The sequence below is a fragment of the Erinaceus europaeus genome, assembly GCF_950295315.1.
Source record: "Erinaceus europaeus chromosome 6 unlocalized genomic scaffold, mEriEur2.1 SUPER_6_unloc_37, whole genome shotgun sequence".
Classification (NCBI taxonomy): Eukaryota; Metazoa; Chordata; class Mammalia; order Eulipotyphla; family Erinaceidae; genus Erinaceus; species Erinaceus europaeus.
The window spans coordinates 260,410-279,517 of NW_026647144.1; the positions used below are offsets into that span (position 1 = coordinate 260,410).

Below are 19,108 nucleotides of genomic sequence, written 5' to 3' on the forward strand. Positions count from 1 at the left end.
AAGACTTTTAAACTTTTTGTCTAGTGGGGTCACAATGGAAAATGTCAGCATTCCATATTCAGATCATTTCATTTGAGTCTTCTTCCTTAATCCCTTATTCCCTGGTCTTTTCACAGAAATTTCTTGCTTATTATTCCTTTCATGGTATATATGTAGTTATATAGTCTTTTACTGTATTTTCTTGCTTATTGCTATAATAAAGATCACTCCTTGACTCTGTGCCTTAGATGACCCCTCTCTTTGCTCGGGGCTCAGATCAGACCTTGGTGGGCTCCTCAGGGCAGCTCTGCATCAGCTGAGGTCATGTGTGTCTGCAGGCAGCTAACAGCTCCACTGGAGCTACTATGTGTGTTTGCCTGTTCCCCAGGCCTCCACAGGGTGGCACCTAGCTTCCTCAGTGCTGGAAGAAGGGCTCCCCACAGCCAGACAGGCACTGAGGACTCTGCCTGATTCCCACCTGTCAATGTCCCGGGGGCCACAGAAAGTACATGGCTGAGTACAGTAGCAGAGACTAGAGATGGTGCACTTCTGATTTCTGGATGGCTGTTACTGTCATCAGCACACTTCACAGCAAAGCTCAAGGTGAAGCCTCTCCCACACTAGTCCCTCAGCTACTAGCCTTTTACTCCTTAGCCAGCACTTCCCAGACAGAGGCCAAATGTGGGGACAATAGTTCATGGATAGTCACTCATTCTGCTGACATTGGCCCCTGTGCACCACATGCAGGTCAGAAGGTCACAGGTCAAAACTGGCATTCTGGGAAAATGAAGGGCACTTTCCTAATTGTCCTTTCTCTAATATCATCATCTCCTGATTCCCTCTCAATTTCTGTCTCTACCCAGGAAATAGATAATTAAACAGAATATTAAAAATAAACATTTCCCCCAAAGAAGACATTTAAAATTAAACTTCGGGTTCTCTGTGTGTGTCTCTCTATTCTTTCAAAAATAATATTAATAAAAAAAAGAAAATTGAGAAATTTAAACAAATAAATAAAATTTCCTCACACATAAACTCAGCAAAAAATGAAGAGAAAGCATGCTTTTCAGGGATTTTTAGACACCTGCACATTGGGAGTACATTGGCCAAGTGAGTAAAAAAAGGAAGGGAAAAAAAGACTAAATATGAATGTTCTATAGTGTTCAAACAAGAAATTATCTTCTACCCATCAGAGTTCTTCAGATACTGCTTAAGTAGGCATTAGAAAGATCGATTAGAGAAAAATAAAGGGTGATTAATAACATGCACACCACCTTCACATATGAAAGTCAGATATGGTGAGGAACTCACCATGTGTTCTTCGACGCCATCTTTAGTAGCTTAGTTAACACAGAAGAAGAAGGCCAGCTCGTAAGCTTAGCAAGAAGAGACATGGTGAATAAAAGGACATGACTACACATAAAATTCTGCTTTCCTCACTGGTCAACTTTTCCCAAGAAGTTGGCCTTATCTCTAAAAAAGAATCTCCATTATTCTCCTCCCTTGAAATTATTTTTCCCCCAAAGACATACTTTTGAGGGTGGTAGATTTATTTTTTATTTAAATTCTTTATTTTGTTTTATTTTATTTTTATTTTACCATAGCACTGCTCAACTGTGGCTTACGGTGGTATGGCAGATTGAACCTGGAACTTCAGTGCCTTTTTGAAATTTTTCACAGGTGTGTGCCTTTGGATTTTGATGGAGAGTCAGCTTTAAATATGGTCCTGGAGGAGAACTAATTTACCTAATTCTATTTACAAAGAAAGTAGTCAAATAGCGAGTCAGGTGGTAGCACAACGGATTAAGCGCAGGTGGCGCAAAGCTCAAGGACCAGTGTAAGGATCCCGGTTCAAGCCCCTGGCTCCCCACATGCAGGGGAGTCGCTTGACAGGAGGTGAAGCAGGTCTGCAGGTGTCTATCTTTCTCTCTGCCTCTCTGTCTTCCCCTCCTCTTCCCTCTGTCCTATCCAACAACGATAGCATCAATAACAACAATAATTACAATAACAATAACAAGGGCAACAAAAGGGAATAATAAATATTAAAAATAAAGATAATAAAAAAAGAAAGTAGTCAAGTCATTACTTGAATAATTGGGCTCAGGAATTTCCTAATTAACAAAAGGTTGAAAAGAACCCCTGGGCAACAGCTTACCCTCTGGCCTTGAATTTTAGCTATTTCTTCATTAATCATAAGAAAAATAATCACCTACACTAGAAGAAATAAATACTTGTCTTTTCACTGAATCTTCAGGCTTTTGGAAGTAAAAGACATGATCATTTTCTCTTGAAAATTTCATTCTAGACTTGCTACTGGATTTGCTAATGAGCTGAACTTGGATGGGAAACTATGGGAAATTGAAAGCCATAGTAAATATTAAAAAGAAATGTTTCAGAGTAGAAACATTTGGGTTATCTTAAGGCATAAGATAACCCAATCCAATAGCCCCAAATTCCACAATTATTTTGGTTTTTCTTACCATGGAAAATTTATATACATCTTTGTGTGTGTGTGTGTGTGTGTGTGTGTGTGTGTGTGTGTGTGTGTGTGTAAAAGTCATCTTATTACAACATGTCATCCATTTCACAAATAAGGATGGATTTTTTTTAGAACAAAACTTTAGGTCACAAAGGGTTAGAGCATTGGCAAACTGAAAGCTACCAATGCATCAGCAGACCCTGGTCTACTTACTGTGTCTTTGGTGCACATGCTTGATCTCAGCAAGACCTATGGAGCCCCAGGGGGGAAACTAGCAGATGTGTTCTACTAATGAAAGCTAACAGCTGCTGAATCAGGCAGAATATCCCCAACAAGGAGAGTGGACTGGCAAGAGGATCCCCAGGGAGCAACTGACCATCAATAGAAGCCTAGAAGGCAGGATAGCAGTTGAAATTCATTGACTCCTGACCCAGCAAATTCTGGAGACTTTCAAGTTTTTCTGGCTGTTTTCTTCTCTTAGTGAATTTGCCCAATAAAGAAATTTCCAGACTGTACACAGTTTAAACAGATATCACATTTTTAGACAAATACAAATATGGAGAGACATATCTACACCATTGACCACTATATTTACAACATCTGTTTATAATCTTTAAAGACCATTTGATGAATGTTTGTATGTGTGTGTATAAGTACCTAACTTACCTATAACCTTAGCCCGATAGATCAAAACCGATTTGCCCTGTCAGTATCTAAGATTCTGTTATTAGCAGACAGCCTTAAACAGCAGAAAGCATAGTGAGGTCCAGTATATTACAGTAAATCCCAATCACTGGAATTTCAAAGAAACTCAAGCTCAGCTAAATCAACACTACCTGAGCCACCAGGCCACTATGCACTGCTGCTGACTTGTTACCGTGGATTGTCTCCACAGACACCATGTCTGAGATGTCAACCTCCCATCTCCTCTTATGGTGAGATCTTTCCTCACACATGAGACCACCTAGTTCCATTTCCACAGCATGTTTTCTAACAAAGTTACAGAGTAGACATAGGCTGGAGACTAGGATGCTGGGCACAGGTGTACATGTCCCCCTAAGTAAGGGGCAATTACATGCCTCAGACAAGAGTCCTTCATAGTCCTTCTCGATTAGACTCAGACCTCACAAGCCTGGAATTTAGTGGAAGGGTCTGAAGAAGGCATCACACGTACTTGAGGGTTCTTATTCATTAAATGTTTTGTCCTGCTTCCCATCTTTCTGAATTTCAGTCACCAAGTTCCAGGTGCTACTGTATTACCCTCCTGACTTTCCTGGGCAGACAACCTCACCAACATGACCCAAATACAGCTCTCCAGAACCCTGCCCCACCAGGGAAACATAAATACAGACTAGGGGTATGGATCAACCTGCCAATATCTATGTCCAGTGGAGAAGCAATTACAGATGCCAGAACTCCCACCTTCTGCACCCCATAATGATCTTTGGTCCAGACTCCCAGAGGTATTTATGGGAGGAGAAGTGAACGAGAGGGCTCTATACCACTATTCCACCAGGATCCAAACTTTTTGTCACCAGGAAGCTTGTTTTTATAGCATCAATGAAAGGGAAGCGAATTCGGAAAACACCAGAGGAAGCTTTGCACAGTTTCACTTATCTGAGAGAGAAGGGGGGGAAAGCCTCCTGGAAGTAGTAACAGATGCCCAGATGCCAGGGGGTGAACTAGAAAGTGGGTAAAGGCAGGACCACTATAAAAATTTGGGACAGGATATATATATATATATATATATATATATATGACATATATATATACACATATATACACACACACACATACAGATAGATTAGTCATAGAATAAGCCTATATTGGTGATCTTGGGAGAACTTTTCTCTCAGATAAGTGAAACTGTGCATAGTTTCCTCTGGTGTTTTGCACATTAGCTTCCCTCTCATTGAAGCTATAAAAACAAGATTCATGGTGACAAACACTCCCAACATCACCCAGGTGAAATGGAGGAGTCAGGACACTGAATTCTGGTGGTGAGAACTGTGTGGAACTGTACCCCTATTACCTTACAGTTTTGTGAATGAATATTAACTATCTAATAAAAAATTAAAAATACATTTTAAAATTAAGTAATAAAGATGAGAACTGTCTGGCAGTTAGTATGTTGAAGTGTTATAAAATGAGGTAAAAGCTAGAATAGAGGTAGGAAAGACCCTTCAGGAACAGCAAGATGGCCGAGCCAGTCAGTTGCCTGCTTTGCCCTGTGCACCACCTGGGCTCAGTTCTGGGTCTTACCACACTGTAGAAGACGGCAGTGCTGAGAGCTTCCCCCTCGCTCTGTCCTTATCTGAGAGAGAAATAAAAAAACAGCCCTGGAGGAGTGAAGCCCTAGGCATGATAAACATAGATATATTATGGAAGAAAGAGAGAGAGAGAGAGAGAAAGAAAGAGTGGTACTTCCTTGAGTACCTTTGTATCCACAGGCCAACAACCTAGTTGGTGGAAGCAACAATTTCCTACACAGAGTTCATCCTAATATTTAGTTGTATTGATACCTCTTCAATATAACACATTTAATTGTCATATGAAGTCTGATTTTATAAAATTTTAAATGCATTTATTTCTTCATTTTTGCCGCATGGGTTTTCTATGGGGGTTGCTGTCTGTGTGATACATTTAATGCTCCCAGCGGCCAGCTTTCCTTTCATTGTTTTTTACTCATTATCTTTTTATGACAGAGACAGAGAGAAATAGTCTGAGAGAGTGTGAGATAGAAGGTACAGGGAAGGAGAAACAGAACTCTCACTGCAGGCCTAAGAGTGAGGCAGCTTCCACTGTGAAGGACACAAGGGACGAGGCCTGCCTGCTGCCAGCCTGCTGTGTGTGTCTGTGTGTCTGTCTGTGTGTGTCTCACACCTGGGCAGTCACCCACCACAGTGCACAAATTGCCCTTGATTTGTGCAAACAGAGGAATCAGTGCAAAGACCAGGCCCCAGTTGGTGGCTCAGCTGGAAGAGTGCACGTGTTACCACCACAGTGCAGCTGCGTTCAAGTCCCGGGTCCCTACGTGTGTTTGTGTGTGTGTTTGTGTGTGTGTGTGTTTGTGTGTGTGTATGAAAGAGAGAGAGAGAGAGAGAGAGAGAGAGAGAAGGCTTTATGATCTGATGAGCAGTGCTGGAAGGGTCTCATAATTCATGAGTTGAGTGAGGAAAGCACTGTTCAAACATTACATTGTATTTTCTTTCAAATAGCTTATGAGATACTAAGGAAAAGGTAAGAAAGAAAGAGAAGTCTGAGGAACCCCTCAGCCTGGTCAAGCACTCAGATCATGCAGCAGGGCAGTGAGAACATGCTTCTCCCCATCTCTTCCCCACACAGGCAGACACAGATACAAACACACCTGTCTGGGGCTCAGCACCCTGATTGTTCTGACCAGTGACTCACTGATGTTAATCTGTATGTTTCTTGTCTGTGATCAGATGGAGGGCATCTTACCAGAGCTGTTTAAGACAAGAAGTGCTGGAGGGGTGGAGCAGAGTGGGGCGCACATGACTCAGAGCACTAGTTACAAGCTGCTGGGTTCAAGACACTGGTCCCCCTGAAGAGGAAGAGCTTCACAAGCAGTTGAAGCAGTGCAGCAGGTGTCTCTCCTTCTCCTTCTCTATCTCTCCATCTGCTCATTCACTCTCACTTTCTCTGTCCCTGTCCAGTGAACTATAATAAAATGATTATTAAAAAGAAAATGAAAAAGAGTGGACGCCACCTAGATTCCCATCATCAGATGACTTGACTGAATAAGGACTCATGGGATAGATGTTCCATGAAATACTACTCTGCAATCAAAAACGACAAAATGGATGGAACTGAAGTGATCATACTTACCAAAATAAGTGAAGATATGAAACACAACCACCAGATGGTTTCACTCATATGTGGAATCTGGAGATTTGATTTACAAACTTGTCAAAAAAAATTCAAACAAAACAGAAGCAAGCAAACTGTGAGACTTGTGAGAATTCTGGTGGTTGTCTTTGGGAGAGAGGGGATACAGTACTCTGGTGGTGCGGAACTGTGCACTGTGATCACAATCTTGTAACAAAATTAATAGCAAATTAAAAAGAAAATGAAAGACATAATAATAAAAAACAGAAAAATATAGCAAAAAGCTAAGGCATCTATCTATTCTAGACTACATCAAGTCCTCTAGTGGTTACTCGGATGTGTATCTTTATACTAGAGTTGAAGGACATCATAGAATATGTACAACTTGAACCTGAACTGGAATTGGCGTATTGCACCAAAGTAAAAGACTGGGGTGGGTGGAAGGGAGAATACAGGTTTAAAAAAGGGTAACAGAGGACCTAGTGTGGGTTGTATTGTTATATGGAATAGTGGGAAATGTTATGCATGTACAAACTATTATATTTACTATCCAATGTAAAACATTAATTCACCATTAAAGATATTTCAAAAAATAAATAAAACTAAAAAAGAAGAGTATCTACAACTCACTTGCTATTGGATTGTTTATTTTAAAAATGGGTTTATGGAGATAACATTTCCTTTGTGTACACACACACACACACACCCACACACACACACACTCTAATGTTATACCCAGAAGTTTGAGTCATGATCTCACACAAAGAAGACCAGAATCACATGCAATAGTAAGAGCCTTTATTAGGAAGCTTAAGCTTAGGCCAACACCCTTCCAAGCAAGGGGAGAGTCTGCGACCCCAATACCATCTCGTCTCACCTTTTCAGAGTTATCACAAGGTGGGCACAGCTGGAAATATCCACACGGAACAACTGGCTTCACGTCAACAGCTGCTTTCAATATTCGGGGCCCCTATCCAACTCCACAACTACTTATGCTCCTGGAAATAGTGTGTCTCTGACAGCACCCATGTGAATATCTTGCTGTGATATTTACTGTTTAGAATTATATAATGATATAACTACTGTGTGAAATGGGACAAGGCTTGTGACATTTCTATTATTTCTAGTAAAAGCCTGAAAGTCTACAGTCATCTCAAAAGAAAACTATTTTAATAATGAAGAGTGGTGGTGTAACATGCTTCAGGGAGTCAGTCATGCTGTCAGATGGTCAGTTATGACACTGACCTTTGACTGATGACATCACTGCCCAGGACCCTTGGCTACAGGGGAATCTTCAGTCTTGAAGACTGAGCTGACAGTGCAAGCATTTCTGTGTCCAGTTCTCTCTTTAGCATCAAGGAGTGAAGAATAGAGGATGTCTGAGTCTACCAGAAAGTCTTCGCAGCTTTCAGGGTGTCTGGGCTGTCTGTCCTGCTTCAAGTAGAGTCTGTTCACATGCCCTGTGTGACTGGCAGAGCAGGAGGAGGGCAGTCCCAGGACGTGCTCTGTGTGATGCCCACTGACAGAATCCTCAGCTTCAGCCCTGGTCTCATGAACAGTTACTTGTGCTCATGAGATTCCCTCCTGCTGATGCCAGAGAGCAGACTTGACCTGCTAGGATCAGAGTCCTGTGGGCTTACTCAGGGCACAGCCACAAATAGCTTTGTACTTCCTTGAGTTGAGAAACATTTGGATGTTTGATTTATTATTTGCTGATTGTGGGATTCCTGCCCCCCTCAACCCCAAAGTGAAGACTGACTTAAAGATTAGAGTCAGTTTTCAATAATCCTGTTATCTAAGTGTGTATGTTAATGTGAGACCACAATGGAATGACCTCTTCACACTCTTGGAGTCCATGCAATCTGACCTCTATAGGTCCCACGTATATCTGTTTAAAATTATTTTTATGACATAGGAAGAGAGACAGAGAAGATAAGAGAAAAGAAGCAAAGAGGAAAGAAAAGGGGGAGAGGAATGGGTAGAGAGAGAAGCAGAGTCACAGAGGCAAAAACTGCAGATGATACTTGGGGTTGATGATTTTCCCACAACACTCTAGACACTGTGCTGCCTTTAGGCCTTGGCCCTGAGCTGGGTCTTTGAAACATTTCTCATCCTCTCTCCTTTTATTTTTTATTCTTATATTGGGGGCCAGTGTTAATTCACTACAGTGCGGATTGTTGACACAGGTAAGTTTTCTCATCTCCCCATGAGCGGGATCTGCAGAACACTTTAACCCCTCACTCAGCTCCTTCCCCAGCCCCAAGCACCAGGACCCCAATCCTCACTCCCACTCACTCCCTCTTAGTGTCTCCTTTCTCCCAGGTCCAATGACTCGGCTGTTTCCTTGTCCCCTGACACTAATGTGACAGTCCCTATGTCCTGTCCTTCAAGCTGCCCTCCATCTCCACTGGCCCTCAGTGACCTCAACTCTCATAGGAGCTCTTTGTAGCTCAGGACTCCTGAGTGGGGGTGCTGAGTCCTTCTGGGGGACTGAGATTCCTCTGTAATGCTGTGAGTGCTGGCATCAGCATGAGCCACTATGTCCCGAATGCCCACTGACATGCTGACCTGTGGGTCTGCTGCGTTGCAGGACTTCGGTGGAGGAGAGTCGCCCTCAAGAGGAGAACATCCCAGTGATGCCTCGTGGCTGCATCCTGCTTTTCGGCCCTGCCAAATTCCAGAAGGGGCGGAAGTGGCAGAAATGACAAATGATCTTATACTCCAACGTGCTGCTCATCTCCAACACGAAGTGCAAACCTGCTCCCCCTGCTCCTTACCCCACAGCTGCTGCTTCTCTGCTGCCCTGAGGACAGAAGAGGTGGCTTTTCTGCAAGGTTTCTGTCCAGCACTGGGCAGGCAGCAGAGGGGAAGCAGGGAGACTGGGCAGGGCCCCGAGTTCTGAGGAAGGGCAGCCAGGGTGGAGAAGGTGAAGGAGAGATGCAGAGTCAGAGGCCAGCAGGGACCCAGCCTGGAGGACCCACCACTGGCCTGCTCTTCCAACTGGGCACAAGGGAGACAGGACAAGCCACAGCCAGAAATGCTTCCCAGGACTCACAGACACTCACACTGAATTTCTGCAAAGTGTTTCCATTCACAGCCTACACATGGTGACGGGGACCTGGGAATGAGAAAATGAGTAATTCATTAACTGGATTTATTTTTTGTGACACAGGCAATGAATTCAGGCAGTGGTCAACACTGTTGAGCAAAGTCCTCTTCAAATTTCTTTTGAAAGTACCTGAGAGACAAGAGAAGGATATGGGGAAGGGAACAGAGAGGAGAGACACCCAGTGACAGCTCCCACTATGCAGTTCCCTTTGCTCGTGCACAAGGTCCTTTTCATGGCACATGAGCCTCTGCCTGGCTTTATGATGGGCACAGCATTCAGGCAGCTTTTTACGTTTGGCCAGACTTTAAGTGAAACATTTTGAATAAAACACTAAGAAAGCAAGTTTGAAATAACTTGACTTTTTATCTTTTAAACTAATAGTATTGTAGGTTTATGGTTTAGTACAGTTCTTGACACAAAGGTAATCTTGACATTGCACCTTGATAGGTATCTGCAAAACACTCTCTTCACTGACTTAGGTCCTTTCCCATCATGCTCCAGGAATCCACAATCACCCCCTGTCCCCCACCCCCAACCTAGCCCTCTCCCTGCCCTCCCTGCCTAGAGTCCTTTCCTTTGGCTCAATACACCAAACCAGTCCACGTTTTGTTACATGTTTCTCCTTTCTGTTGTTGAACCTTATGTTCTGCCTACAAGTGAGATCATCTCTACTCATCCTTCCCCTTTTGGCTTATCTCACATGATTCCTTTACATTTCCAGGCTGCACTCATTTTAGGACCAGTCTTCCTCCAGTGGCAGAGTATGTTGAGCCAACCTCCCTTTGGAGAGTGGCGCAGTCCCTACCACTGCTGTTCCACATTGAGGGCAAGGTCCTGTAGAGGCCCACAAGAGGTTTATGGTGTTGCTCCTGATGGAGATGACCAGTGACAGTGCAGACAGGTCTCTGTCAGAGGTCTAGGCCCACCGTGTCTATGTGGGAATCCCAGGGTTCCCTGACTTGGGCCCCAGATGATGGGGTGGCCTGGTGGTGACCAAGAGAGCCATCACTGAAGTCTGCTGGTCTCTTGCCCTTATTCAGCTTTTGTTGTCCTTATTTTGTCTGACAAGTTTAGCTTTAGTGTGATCAAGGAAGTGAAATAGAAAGTGGATGAAGTGGTATCTAGGTCTAAGTATAAAATTTTTGATGAAATACTTTATGGTGTCTTTATTTTTTGTTCTACTTGCTTGCTGCACTTATTGACTCATTGTAAACATGTGCACGCTTTCTTTGAGGTAAATATTTTCCCTCTAACTTATGGAAAGGTATGCAAAGCCCTTAGAAACTGAGAGTGGGTGGCTGGCTGGTGGCACACCTGGTTCAGTGTGCATACTTATTACCATGCCCAAGGTTCTAGGTTCAACCCCCACTCCTCATCGGCAGGGGAAGCTTCATAAGCAGTTATCAGGGCTGCAGATTCATTCCTCTCTTCAACTCAGTCTCCCACCCTCTCAATTTCTCTCGGTCCTCTCAAAAACAAACACACAGAAACAGGGGAATGATCAGTAACAACAGTGGATTCATCAGGCAGCCACTGTGATAACCCCAGTGGCAATTAAAATAAAGTGACATGGAAAATACATCTTAACTCTTTCAGTCTCATAGAAAATATATTTAACTGAACTTATAATGCATGACTTATTTCATTAGTATCCTCAAGCACTTTCAGGGTGACAATAATTACCTAATAAGTTAATTACAATTTTCATACAATTAATAAGGGAAATATGATCATGGATCATTATGATTAACAAAGAAGGCACTACATGGGAAGATGCTAAATGAGTGCAAGGTTCTCTTAGCGAGCTCATAAATATAGGGGGGCTATCTAATTGTTCTATAATGTTCAGGAAAATGGCTGTTTTTCTCCCACTGGTAAGGAGTGTTCAGGGACATCCTGGGTCAGGCTCCCTTCAGCACACAGCATTCAGGCCCCAGCCCTCCCCCTGCTGTGCTCTCAAGGCTCAGCTCAGAGGGCAAGATGAAACCCAGCTGCTCCCAGAATGCTGGAGATGCCAGCTAACTGCACTGTACTCTGTTCCCTCTCCAGGTTCAAGGGTCACTTCAGAATCAAGTACTGGGTGCCCCTGCTGGACATTTGGGTGGCACCCAACATGAAGAAACCCTAGAAAGTCTCAAGAATCCGCCCATCGCTGGTCTTGGGCTGGGCTGACCGCAGCTTCGTTGTCTCTTTTAAGTAAGACTGCAGCCCGGCATCTCTCTCCTCATGACTCTCAAGGGGAAGCACAGCTCCATCTGGGGGTCTATTAGCCAAACGTGCGCTGTCCCCCTCAAAAACATCTGTGTGCTGTCAGCTTCTCAAATGGATCAGATTCAGGCAAACACATACAACTGCTATGCCCTCTGAAGGTGGGGACCAGGGGCTTGAACCCACATCCTTGTGCATGGTAACATGTGCAGTTAACCACCAGTATAACTGCCAAACCCCCAACACAATTTATCCTCCATCTAGAATTTTTTCTTTCCAACCCAGCAAGCTGTCTGTCAAAGAGCAGGGCCCTCACCACCCAGTAGCAGGACAGGCCTCCAGACTCACACAGTCCCACCAATAACCACCATGTCGATGTTTACACTGGCTGGCAATCACAATATGTTTGTGTGAATTTTATGCATTCTAACTTTCTTTCTCCTCTTGGATTTCAGATCAGCTGAGAGGATGGAGCAATGGTATAAGGAGCTTTGTAGGTATGCCATTAGTTCACATATTTCAAATCATTTCTTAAGAATATTCTGTTTATTTTATCAATGAGAAAGGAGGAGAGAGAGAGAGAAAGAACCAGGTATCAGTCTGGTACATGTGCTTCTGGGGATTGAACTCAGGACCTCATGCTTGAGAGTCCAATACTTTATCCATTGTGCCATCTCCCAGGCCATGGTACTTCAAATCTTCAAGTTCTCAGAATGCAGAGTCCTAGCAGTCAGTTCTTCTCCCTCTTGTCCCCCTTCTCTCCATGCTGTTATGGGAGCTAACATCACCCCGGACCATGTATTAAACTGCCGTGTCTTAATGGCAGGTTTGTCTGTAGGGTGGTTGTCAAAGCAAATGCATCTGCCAGCTCTACAGGCCAGTAAGGTTCTGGCCTGGACTCCAGGCAGGAAAGCTGTGAGGACGGGATCTGCAGCCCTGGTCTTAGTGACCTGACAACATAGCTTTTTTTTCTTTTTCTGGTATCTGTCCATTCTCCAAAAATACTTTTGCATACTGTTTCTCTCATTAGATCTTGCATATATCTTTAAAAAGTTGATATCTTGAAAAAGTAGTGGAAAATACTGAAGTAATCAGCCAAAACATAAGTTGATTAGAAAACAAGCTAACAGCTATTCTTCTGTTTTGGGTCACTGTGGACTTGATTAGCAACATTTACAGTGAGAACATGGACTATGTGGACGCCATCTTGGAGTATGCGAAGGATGACATCAGTGTAAGTGTTTCTAAGACTAGAACGTACATGTACATTCCAAGCTCCTGCCTTGTACAGAAATAGGTCTAGAGATGAGGGAAGAATCCAGAATGTACCAGACAGGAATGTGTATTTCCTGCAGACACAGAAAAGATAGCTGGGACTATATGTAACAATAATTAATTTGACTTAAACATGGAGAGAACATGGCACCTGAAATGTCACGATTTTTTTCCAGAAGGCTTCTTGTGTCAATCCTTGATGTCTCTTGTACTGAACTGTTTTCAAGAGACAGCTTTTCTATTCGCATGGATTTTTTTGCATATACAGAGTGTTCTGTGTTGTTTCCAGTAGATTATTTACCCCTGGACAGGGTGATACTTTTAAGTGAAGAGGAAATATTGACCCCAGTTTTCTTTATTCAACTGGAAAAAAGCAAGAAAGGGTGTGGGGGGAGACAGTGGTGCACCTGGCAGAGTGCACATGTCACCATGCAAGAGGACCTGGGTTCAAGTCCCTTGGTCCTACTTGCAGCAGGGGAGCTTCCTGAGTGGTGAAGCAGTACTGCAGGTGTCTGTCTAGTCCTCTGCCCCTTTCTCCCCCTTGTTTCCTCTCTATAAAATAAAATGAAAAAAGAAGATGACGATGGCAGCCAGGAGCAGTGGAGTCATGATGCAGCCACCAGCCCTGGTGGCAATATAGTTCTTTGTGTATCATTTGATTTCTAGAATTGCAGTGCTGTAACCAAGATATTTATAATGAAGAACAAAGATTTTTTTTAGTCTCCAAGGTTATAGCTGGGACTAAGTACCAGCACTAAAAATCTACTGCTCCTGGAATCCGTATTTTTTTCCTCCATTTTACTGGATAGGACAGACAGAAATTGAGAGTGGGGAGGAGAGAGACAACCGCAGACCTTCTTTGTTGCTAGTGAAGCAATCCACCTACAACTAGGGAGTCAGTGCCTTGAACCCGAGTCCTTGCGCTGGTCCTTGTGTTTAATATTACATGTGCTGAACCAGGTGTGCCACTGCCTGGCCCTCCAAAAACATTCTCTTGCCTACATTTTCACTAGTGACTGAATAATAGTTAATAAGCTCACATAAATATAGGGGTAGATTTCCATGCTCACCCCACTCCAAAGCTCTGTGTCTCCCATAACAAATAACTCCATAGTTCTCACAAACATTGAGATAATTTGACACTTCCATTTGGGGGAGGGGGACTGAACGTGACTACGCTTAGTGACGTGAAAAGGTGAAAGCTAGTAGGTGGCTTCACACATTTATGGAATACAGAGAAATGAGTCATGTGAACTTGAGCATAGAAACTTTGAGTATCTGTCTCAAATGTGTCGATTGACTTCTCTCACTGTGTTAGATCCTTAGTCATTATGAGCTCAGGTAGTTCTTCTTCCCTGTTTTCTGTATTGTTCTCATGAGATCTGCTTACAGATATATTAGACTCTTTGATAATGCTTGCAGGTTCCTTGGGCACTGTATGCTCTTTGTTCAATTCTCTATCGCCTTTATGGTGGAATGATTTATACTGATCTATTATAAAACCAATTCCTCCTCCACTCTTGTCTCCACTAGCAACTTAGTGTGTCAAGAATATGCCTTCCACGCACCTGTTTGAGTTCACAGATTATAATGTGTAAGGACCTGGGTACCAGCCCTCTTCCCCACCTGCAGGGAAAAAGCTTTGTGAGTGGTGAAGCAGAGAGGCAATTCTCCCTCTCTCCCCCCCCCTCCTCAGCCTCTTTTACCGATACCTCTCTTATTTCTGGATGTCTCTAATAAACTAAATTAAATTAAATTAAATTAAATAAAGAATAAGCCTTTCCAGGCGGTTAACACAGTGGGTTAACACAGTGGGTTGAACACACAAGTCCTCATCTACAGTGACCCAGAGGGGAGACATCACAAGCCTGGAAGCAGTCATGCAGGTGTCTCTCTCTGTCCCTTCTCTCTCTCTCAGTCCCCCTCCTCTCTCAATTTCTCTCTGTCCTATCAAATAAAATAGAAAGGAAAAAATGGCCACTGGCAGTGGTGCCTGCCAAAGCTCCAGTAATAATGCTGGTGGGACTAAATAAGGACTGAATATATGTGACTTTCAGATATTTTTTAAGCTACTAAATGATTGGTTTTAAATTACTTCAATTTCTTCGCTAATTTTTATCTATCATGAACATATTTCTGTTTATATCATGTCAATAGGTGTAGTAGAAGTTTGTGGTTTTTTTCTTTTTTCTTTTGCATAATTTGAGCATCTGCATCATGTCAGGGTTGGCCTTCACTCTGCAGCATTGATGACACTTTCCTGCTTCTTCATATACCAGGCAATGCTTCTCATCATGTTGGGGGAATTGTGGGTTTTTTCTTTCCAATAATTTGATTAGATAGCTGACATATTGTTTACAGTTTAAATTTTTTAATATTTATTTATTCCATTTGTTGCTCTTGTTATATGTCTATAGTTATGATTGTTGTTGTCATCATAATTGGATAGGACAGAGAGAAATAGAGAGAGGAGGGAAAGACAGAGAGGGGGAAAGAAAGATAGACACCTACGAGCCTGCTTCACTGCTTGTGAAGTGGCTCCTCTACAGGTGGGAGCCCGAGAATCGAGTCGGGATCCTTACACCAGTCCTTGTGATTAGTGCCAAGTGTGCTTAACCTGCGGCACTAAGGCCCGACTCCCAAGATAGCTGGCACTTCAAATTACAAATTACTCACTCAACTGGGAGTTACCTGTGTGTATATCCTGAGACTAGAGAGCAAGCAGGAAGAAAACCACATATCCTTGTCAACACACTTCTGAACATGCACTGAAAACCCAAGGAATCACTAACCTCTAGTGTCGACTCTAAACCACAGTCACCCCCAGGGTTCAAGTCGCTTTGGTGCTGGACACAGGGCTCTCTCTCTCTCTGGAGAAACAGAGTTGCTGGGAAATGTGTTCTTCCAGAGCTCACTCCCAAGGTTTATTGTAACCCTGACTTCTTTCTCTCCCAGGACTCTGAGGAAGATGATCAGGGACCTGTGAGTTTCAGAATGGAAGAAACCACAGAGTCACCTGCAGGTGAGTGTCAGGGCAATCTGAGAAGAGGCTGATTGGAGTGAGACATTAACTGCAAAGACTCAGAGTAAATGGTTTCCAGCTTTGCTTCAATACCTTCTGACAGGGAAAAGCATAGGCAACAGGCATCCGTGCATTCAGTAGAAAGTGACCAACTCACTGCTCTGTAACAGGCTCTAGAGACAGTCATTGCTTCTCTACTTCTTTCTCTGTGGCAGATTGGGCTGCTCTGTAGAGCTCTTCCTCATGAGCTCTACATTCCAGGCACAGGAATGTATAAGAGCATCTTCCTCTTTATTTTGTCAACATTGATCTTGAGCACATGTGAGGGCAGGGTCTCCTGTCAAATTCAGGGACACAGAGACAAAGAGACACAGCCTTCTTAGCACAGAAGGTCCAGGAGAAGGCCCGTGTGTCATATTCTACATGAGGTGAGTCTCTTCATGGTCATCCTGGATCTAGACTGAGGTTTATCTCCATCTAGATGGCAAACATCTGCAGGAGCATGAAGTGGGCCAAATGCCGGCCACTGAGGAGCTTCCCCTAGAAGCCGATGATTCCCCCAGCCTGGCATGTGGAGACAATTAGGGGAGAGGGGACCCCCTGGGTTCCTGTAAATGCCTCCTACCAGGTCAGATCTTCCTTCCTGAAACAAACTCATGACCCTGAAAACCAATCCCATGGGAGGGACACAGGATTGGCGGGAACCCAGTAGCCCCCAGAAACCATGCACATCTCCAAGAAAAACACAGCTCCCTTGCCATGCTGTGAACACACTATGCGGTCATGATGGGCTCATCATGGCACCTTAGCCTGAACCTATGCTTGGATTTCTCTCCACACAGACTGTGACTATCACCATGAAAATGGAATGGCACCACCGCCCGTGACTGAGGACCTGTCACAGGAACAGGAAGACTCCAGCTCGGCTTCCAGCCGCCAGGAGTCCTTCCTTTTGGAGCAGCTACTAAGGACACCCCTGGTCAGCTCCTCCTCAAACCCAGGTCCTCAGGTCAGGTCAGCAGGGGAGAGGGGAACTGCACCCTTTGCTGCAAGTGCCACCTCTCTGGCGATCTATCCCCTCCTGAAAACAAGCTCAGGACACTGAAAACCAAACTCCCTGGGGAAATGGGACCAGACTATACACCACAATTAACAATGACCCAGCTTGATAACTTCCAGTGTCAAGTTTACAGAAACCTCTTAAGTTCTCAATTAAAAAGCCAACTCCAGTTCCACACCTTCAAATTCAGTAAAAATTAGGGAGTCCTGTTCTCCTGTCTCAACTCCTCATTAAACATTTTCCTGCTGATATGCAGGAATCATCTCCAAGATTTTAGACTGTGTTTGCTCTCCCCATCAGTCCCTCTGCAATGGTGTCAGTGAGGTAGTGGACCCTCGGCCCCTTGGTTCTCTGAGTCCTTCAACCTCTCACTGCCTCTGCTCTGCTACCTCGGGTGCCTCCTTTGTTCATTGCTAAACCCACTGCTATGTTCACTGGTATCAGTGCTGGAGGTGATTCTCCCTGGACCCTGGGCAGCTCTGTTGGCAGAGGCCACCAGAAGGGCATCTTGCTGGCTGTGGGCCAGAGGAGTGACACTGTCACTTCCCTCCATGATGTGGAAAGCATCTGGCATAGCTCTGTGTCCACCCATCTGCACGGAGCCCTCTGGCTGCCTCTGCTGGACCTCACCGCCTCTGAGCTCAGGGTTGACTATCTGATGGGCTATGGGGACAGGGCCACCGACAAGGTGTCACTCTACAATTATGCCCTGGGCAACCCCATCATCCCCGTGAACCTGGCAGTGGAGGATATCAGGGACTGTGTCCATATGGTCCACCAGAAGGAGGAGGCCACCCACACTCAGTTCTCCTTCCTCATGGCCGTGCTGTGCAGCCACAACCATACAGAGATTAACGTGGAGGAGGGCGAGGAGTGAGGCCCTCCATCCTGGTCCTCTGTTCCTGTTAGAGGTAGGCGCCTTCTTCCTGACTGATGCCCGTGGTACAAAGGTGACCAGGATCCTGGACACTGCTCATCTACACCATGAGTCTGGGTGAGCCTAGGCCATGTGAGATTAATCTAGCAACCAGTCTGTGTGAGAGGCACAGTGTTCTGCTTGATTGAAACAAGTCAAGAGAATCACATCCCAACAATGGCAAGACTTCATTCTTCTGGCAGCACAGTCTGGGTGGAGGCTGCAGAAATTTGCTGTATTGTGTTAAAAGGAAAGGTTTCTACTCTGTGCTGACTAGGTTTTAATATATTTAATGCTTTTGATAATAATTAAATTTACCTAATGGCTAGAGATAGTAATTAAAATAGGAGGGAGAGACAGAGAAGGAGAGATACCTACAGCTCTGCTTTCCAGCTCCTGAAGCTTTCCTTTTCTGCATGTGAACACAGGGGCAAGAACCCAGGTCCTTGCTCACTGTGGCAGGTGTGCTCACCAGGTGGGCATCACTCAGCCCCTTCATGCATTTGTCTCCTAGGAGAAATTTTCTCCTGGGCTAATACATTTCTTCAGGAATCAAGAGGAAGCTACTATCTGAGAATGTGACTTAACTAAGACAGTTCTCTGTTTTTCATTTCAGGCATGACAATAAGTCAGCCTCCTAATTCCATGCTGGGAGAGTGACAACTACAGAAAGGCGCAGTGATGGACCATCTTAGGTCTCTCTGAGTGGAGTGCAGGCAGCACCCTGTCTACACCCTGCTCAGCTGCTAAGGAGCTCAGGGCTCCTCTCAGCACCTTGCTGGGGGCTCCCTGGCAGGTCTGCAATCAGTGACGCCACCTGGGTGTCTGCTGGAATGCCTACAGCCAGCCTCCCCCTTCCGAGAACTGACCCTTTCTTTTTCCTATTAGTATGATATACAATTGAGAACAATTATATTCTAATACTTTGCAGAATTTTGAATTATTCCTCAGTCCTGCCATCTATGTGTAAAACTCCTGGTGGAAGACATGAAGCCATCTGACTAAGACACTTCTTTTAAACTTTTTGTCTAGTGGGGTCACAATGGAAAATGTCAACATTCCATATCCAGCTCATTTCATTTGGGTCATTTTCCTTGATCCCTTACACCCTGGTCTTTTCACAGAAATTTCTCACTTATTATTCTTTTCATGGTATATATGCAGTTATATAGTCTTTTACTGTACTTTCTTGCTTATTGCTATAATAAATA

General features: G+C 44.1%; 1 long non-coding RNA gene across 1 annotated transcript; it reads left to right on the plus strand.

Moving 5' to 3' along the window:
* Positions 1 to 11,542: 11,542 nt before the first annotated feature.
* Positions 11,543 to 12,826, plus strand: LOC132536187 (uncharacterized). The gene is made up of 3 exons (XR_009547852.1): positions 11,543 to 11,612; positions 12,080 to 12,121; positions 12,792 to 12,826. It is a non-coding gene; the product is annotated as an uncharacterized LOC132536187 (long non-coding RNA).
* The last annotated feature ends 6,282 nt before the right edge of the window (positions 12,827 to 19,108 follow it).